Source organism: Sorex araneus, chromosome 9 (assembly GCF_027595985.1).
Source record: "Sorex araneus isolate mSorAra2 chromosome 9, mSorAra2.pri, whole genome shotgun sequence".
NCBI lineage: Eukaryota > Metazoa > Chordata > Mammalia > Eulipotyphla > Soricidae > Sorex > Sorex araneus.
In genome coordinates, this window is record NC_073310.1 from 27,094,078 (window position 1) to 27,100,700 (window position 6,623).

At 39.9% G+C, this 6,623-nt stretch overlaps 1 pseudogene; it reads left to right on the forward strand.

Annotated features, from left to right (window-relative positions):
• Positions 1 to 5,011: 5,011 nt before the first annotated feature.
• LOC129398980 (U6 spliceosomal RNA) lies at positions 5,012 to 5,112 on the forward strand (annotated as a pseudogene).
• Positions 5,113 to 6,623: the final 1,511 nt, after the last annotated feature.

Consider the following 6,623-nt stretch of genomic DNA (forward strand, 5'->3'; position numbering starts at 1 on the left):
GCCCTGCCTTTTACAATCCACTGGATATCAACATGAACAGAAGGGTCATATTTTAGAAATAAAGATCATACCTTAGAGTATGGTTTTAAACCCTTTTCCTGTAAATATCTATTTTCAACAGAGAAACAGTTTAGACTTGTTGGCTAAAAAGTATGATACCTAGATGACCCAGATATCAGATTTCACCAAAGAAGTTAGTACAAATGGAGCCAGCCCTGGCAGCCGAAAACCTCCAGAACTGAACCACCTCCATACTCATGGCTGCTCTCCACAAGCTCGGACAGAGCCTCACCCATGAGTGAATCTACAGAAAAACCCAGGTATGGGGCTGGAGCGATAGCACAGCGGGTAGGGCGTTTGCCTTGCACACGGCCAACCTGGGTTCGATTCCCAGCATCCCATATGGTCCCCTGAGCACTGCCAGAAGTAATTTCTGAGTGCATGAGCCAGGAGTGACCCCTGAGTACTGCCAGGTGTGACCCAAAAAGAAAAAAAGAAAGAAAGAAAGAAAAACCCAGGTATGCAGGACTTGTGACTGAAAACTCCAGGCTCAACAGAACAGAAAATGGGTGACCTCTCCCCATGTCCCCCAGTTTCCGGCAGCTTGGCAGTTACTCTCACAAGCCACCTCTAGTGTCATATAATCTCATATAATTGAGATCCAGAGACTCAATATAAATCTCTCGGAAGAGAGCACAGAAGGATTTGCGATCGCCACGCTGCCGGACCCCGCTCCAGGCTGTTTCATTTGGGGCACCCCAGAGAGGGGCAGGCGAGGCTCCTCCCCGCCCCAATGGATCCATCTCCAGCAGCCAAAAACCTACAGAACTAACTGCAGCCATGCTCCTGCATCCTCCATATTGCTCTCCACAAGCTCGGACTAGCCTCACCATATTCCTCATACTTTACACCACCAATATACCAAGAGTAGTAGCACACCACATTTGATGGGATTTAAAGTAGAAGGCAACCAATTTATTATTATTATTATTATTATTATCATTATTATTATTATTATTTTGCTTTTTGGGTCACACCCAGCGATGCTCAGGGGGTACTCTTGGCTTTGCACTCAGGAATTACTCCTGGCGGAGCTCAGGGTATGGGATGCCGCAGATCGAACCCCGGTGGGTCATGTGCAAAGCAAATGCCCTACCCGCTATACTATCACCCCAGCCCTAGGCAACCAATTTTAGGGGAAAATACATTTATATAGATATAGCTATGAGCACCCAAGGCTCAACTTTAACAATATGTTACTAATCTCTTATTGAAGAGCTTAATTTCTCCTGGGTGAAATATAACAATCTTCACATACTTTCTTCTAGGAAACTATTTTTTGTCTCATTTCTAATGGATTACTCATAACAAGCAGTACAAAATAAATTATTTCTATTCTGTTTTGGGGGCAGGGTTTGAGGTTCAGGATGGAAACATCTGAATATGTTGTGGGATATGTTGTGTTGTGGGAAGGTGTAATAGTAGTGAGATTGGTGTTCGAATATTACATGTAAACAAATATTGTGAACAACTTTATAAAAATAAAATTTAAAAAGAAGAAGCTGGTACAAAGATGGTAAATACTTGAAGGAAAATACAATCTGGGTATTGGAATGTATGAGATTGAGAAATGGAAGTTACAAAAATTAACTAAATGAAACATATAAAGACTAAAGGTATAATAAAGGAGTTATGAATAAATGTTCTGAGAAGGGGATTTTATAAGGGTGTTATGTACTTCCTCCTTTATCTTTCTTAACTCTCTCAGTTTCACTTAATTCTAGTAGTATACATTCAAGTACACTCTGGTTTAGTTGCTTCTGGGTTTTCCAAACCACAGAACTACTTTTTCTTTGGACTGTTGAGTTGCTAACTGTGATGGATTGCTTTACACTTTTGTAAATAACTTTTCCAATTTCTTTACAGCGAAATAGATTTTTAATGTGTGTGAGTCTGTGAGTGTGTGTGTGTGTGTCTAAACCCAGGACATTATACTTATGAAGCAAGAGCCCTATACTGAACTATATCCCAGGCTGATGAAACAGTTCATTGTTAAGTTAGACTTGTTATTTACTTACAATTCATTTGCTTTAGTAATTCTCTATTTCACGTATTAATTAAACCACCCAGTTATTTTTTCATTTTTTCACTTCACTTTGCATAATCACTTTTAGTTCCATCTATTTTGTGCCAAATGGCATAATTGTTTAATGGTAGCATAGTATTTCATTGAGAACCGATATCAGAACTTTATCGTAACTTCTTTATCTATGATGATATCGGTTGATGTCATGTTTCCACTATTGTGAATGATTCTCCTATGAGCATCTCAGCACAAATGTCATTTTGAATTAGAGTTTTATATCTCCCAGATAAATCCTGAGGGTATTACTAGTCAAGTGTTCTACCACTAAGCTACAAGGCCATCTCCTCCATTTAGAGTTATGTTTGTTTGTTTTTGGACCCCACCCAGCAGTGCTCAGGGCTGGCTCTGTGCTCAAGGATCACTCCTGGCAGGCTCTGGGGACCATATGGAATTCTAGGGATCAAACCTGGGCCAGCCACATGCAAGGCAAGTGCCCTATCCACTGTACTATTGCTCTGGCCCCAAGACCCTCCCTTTAGAGAAGTTTTGCTACAGTACAAAAATGAGACAAGAGCTGGGGTGTTCAACCTCTTCATTTACAGTTTTTAAAGTCTTATCCATACCTTTTCTAGAGAGGTTGTACTTTTTACAGTTTATGTTCCATCAACAGTATACGCAGCATTCTTCTCTACAACTTTACCGATTTTTTTCCAATAATTTTCACGTAGGCCCTTATTGATATGATATCACTCTGTGGTCTTAATTTACATTTTCCTAATGGATGACTTTGAACATATTTTCCTGTGTCTGTGAACTAAGTGAATTTTTATGTCTACTCGTGCCTTTTGCCCATTTTTAAATAGGGTTGTTTATTTGTGTGAGCTCCTTGAATCTTTACATATGTAATATTCATCCATTGTCATATAAGATGTGGAGATATCTTCTCTCAATAACCTGGTTGCTTTATTTTCATGATAGTTACTTCGTTGTTTAAAACTATTTTAATTTTATATACACTACTGATATGTTTGTAATTGTTTTTGTATTTCTTGTCATTGGAATTAAGCTTCCAAAAATATGTTTCCTAGAGTGTATCATCTATATTTTTTCTATAGATTTTAGGGTTTCAGTTCTGATATCCAAGTCTTTAACTTAGTAAAGGTGCTCTTCATGTGTGATGTTAAATAGTGATCAAGTATCATAAGTTTGTATATGAGGGGCTGGAGAGATAGCACAGCGGGTAGGGCGTTTGCCTTGCACGCGGCCGACCCGGGTTCAAATCCCAGCATCCCATATGGTCCCCTGAGCACGGCCAGGGGTGATTCTTGAGTGCATAGCCAGGAGTAACCCCTGTGCATCGCCAGGTGTGACCCAAAAAGCAAAAAAAAAAAAAAAAAAAAAAAAGTTTGTATATGACAATTTAGTTTTCCTGATAGCATTTGTTGAAGATTTGTCTTCTCATTGTACAGTTTTGGGTTTTTTATTAGTGATTAAATTTTTATGAGTCTTTGATTTTATTTCTGGGATTTTTATTCTATTTTTTTGGCCTGAATGTTTGTTTCATTCCTATATACTATTTTAAGTACTTATAATTAAACTTCTTAATGACTGGAACAATAGCACAGTGGGTAGGGCATTTGCCTTGCATGCGGCCGACCCGGGTTCGATTCCTCCATCCCTCTCAGAGAGCCCGGCAAGCTACAGAGAGTATCCCGCCCACACAGCAGAGCCTGGCAAACTACCCATGGCATATTCAATATGCCAAAAACAGTAACAACAAGTCTCACAGTGGAGATGTTACTGGTGTCCGCTCGAGCAAATTGATAAGCAATGGGATGACAGTGATATAGTGACAGTGAATATAGTTTGATGTCAGGGAGCACGATGCATCATTTTCTCTTAGACTTGTTTTTGGCTGTGTAAGGTCTTTGTGGCTAAAAAAAAATTTTAGAATTATCCTGCTTCCTTGAAAAATGGCAATGCCATTTTAATAGTGATTGCATTGAATCTACAGATTGCTTTAGGTAAAGTCATCATTTAAAAACACGCTTATCCTTCTAATCCATGAGCACAGAAGGCTTTTCTATTTCATTGTGTTTTCTATTTATTTATTTGTTTGTTTGTTTGTTTTTGGGTTTTGGGTCATACCTAGCAATGCACAGGGTTTACTCCTGGCTCTGCACTCAGGAAATACCTCTGACAGTGCTTAGGGGACCATATAGGATGCTGGAAATCGAACCCGGTCTGCCTCATGCCAAGGCAAACACCTACCTGCTGTGCTATCGCTCCAACCCCACCTCTCACAGTTTCACTTGGCAGTACAGAGTGGAACTGCTCTAGCTGTCAGTGCTCAAGGACCTCCAGGGCTACATCAGTGCTTGGGGGCACTTGGCTGCCAAAAAACTAAACAAGGATCGTAAAGAAAATATCTGCAAGGCAGCATGCGCCACAGCTTTGAGCCAGCTTTTTATGCAATTGTAATTTTTAAATTTTTTTTTGCAATTTTAATTGGGATTGATTGTTCTTTAAATTTCTATTTCATCTATTTTATTGCTTGTCTAGATAATTGTGATGGATTTATATGTATTGATTTCATGTCCTTGTGTATGGTTTTTAAAATGATCCATACTATGGTTTCTTTCCTATCAAAAGTTACTACCTTTAGAAAGTTCTCATGTAGTTTTCCTATTTCTCCGTACTTTCATTGACATCAATTCAGGAGGGGAATTTTCCTTATGTCATAATGGGTTGGAAGTAGTTCGTATAACTAAATGCTTTATAAAAATTGTACTGAAAACATTCTAATTAAATAGTTCATAAGCTATATACCTTCATGGAAAAGGTTTTTAAAATGTATAAACACATAGCACCTAGACCTAAATTTTCAGTATGAAAGAAATGATAAATAAAAATAAAATCAAGCACTTGCTTCGGCAGCACATATGCTAGAATTGGAACAATACAGAGAGATTAAATGGCCCCTGCAAAAGTATGACATGAAAATTCTTGAAGTGCTTAATATTTTTTGTGTCTCCGTTATGCCCTAATCTTCATAAAAGGTAACATGCTATAGCTCCAACAGTCTTTTTACATTTCTAGTATAGCAATGAAAGTAAATAAAAATAAAGTAAAAAATTAATAAATAAAAATTTTTAAAATCAAGAGCCAGAAAGATAGCTCAAAAGGCTGTAGTGCATTATTTGCATGCAGGACCCTGGCACATGACTTATTCCAAACCAAAACATAACAAATCACGATCATGAAACCCCATTAATCATCGGTTTCTCGAGCGGGCTCAGTAACTTCTCCATTTGTCTTTTCCCTGAGATCTTAGAAGTCTCTCTCCACTCAGCCCTCCCAATGATGTCCCACTGGGGGCTCTTTCAGGGTCAGGGGAATGAGATCCAGCTTGTTACTGGATTTAGCATATGAATACACCATGGGAAGATTGCAAGGCTCTCCCATGTGGGCAGGAAACTCTCAGAAGCTTGCCAGTTTCTCCCAGAGGGAGAAGTAGGCTACAAGATACCGCAAATCGGCCGCGCTTCTGGGAGCTCGCTTTTAAGTCTCTGGATGTTGGCCGTTGATGGGATTACTCACACCTGGGTTCCTCTCCCGGTACCTTCATGCGTGAGGCCCGTCCCAACGTGTGGAGAGGGGCCTCCAGCCTGGCTGTGGCTAGGTTCCGGTGGTCTTTGGCCTCCGGGAACTCTGCTCGGGGTGGGGAGGGAAGCTGGAGCCCATCCCCTCCGAGGGGCCCTGGGGAAGACAGCCAGGCGTGCGGGCAAGAGACTCTCTTGAACAATAATAAACTCTAGAACATTAAATTTGAATTGGGAATAGGAATAGAAATGATTTCCTAAAGTGATCTAAAATTACTGATATTCTTTAGCATCTATAAATACCATTTATAGATGGTATTTATAAATGCCATGTCCCAGTAAGAAATCAGAACTCTGGTGTAATGACTAGTCCTAGCCCTAAGTTTTTTTAAAAAAGATAAATGGGTAGCACAGCATGTAGGGTGTTTGCCGTGCATGCAGCTGACCCGGGTTTGATTCCTCCGTTCCTCTCAGAGAGCACCAAAAGCTACCAACAGTACCTCGCCAGCACGCCAGATCCTGGCAAGCTACCCATAGCGAATTCGATATGCCAAAAACAGTAACAAGTCTCACAATGGAGACGTTACTGGTGCCCGCTCAAGCAAATCAATGAACTATGGAACGACAGTGTTACAAGGTAGATAGATATGTTAGAAAATAAGAAAGCTATAGTACAGCATGTCGGGTGCCTTACACGTAGCCAACCTGTGTTTGTCTCTGGAATCCCATATGGTCCTCCAACCACTATCAGGAGTAATTTTTGAGTGCAGCAACATGGGGGTGTGGCCCTCCAAAAAAACAACAGCAACAACAACAAAAAAACCCAAGAACTTTTTTGAGATTCATAGTAAACACAGGCTCAAAGGACTTGAAGGGGTTCTTACTGATTAAAAAGTCAACTTGATAATAAACATATACTGACTGCAATTCTTGAA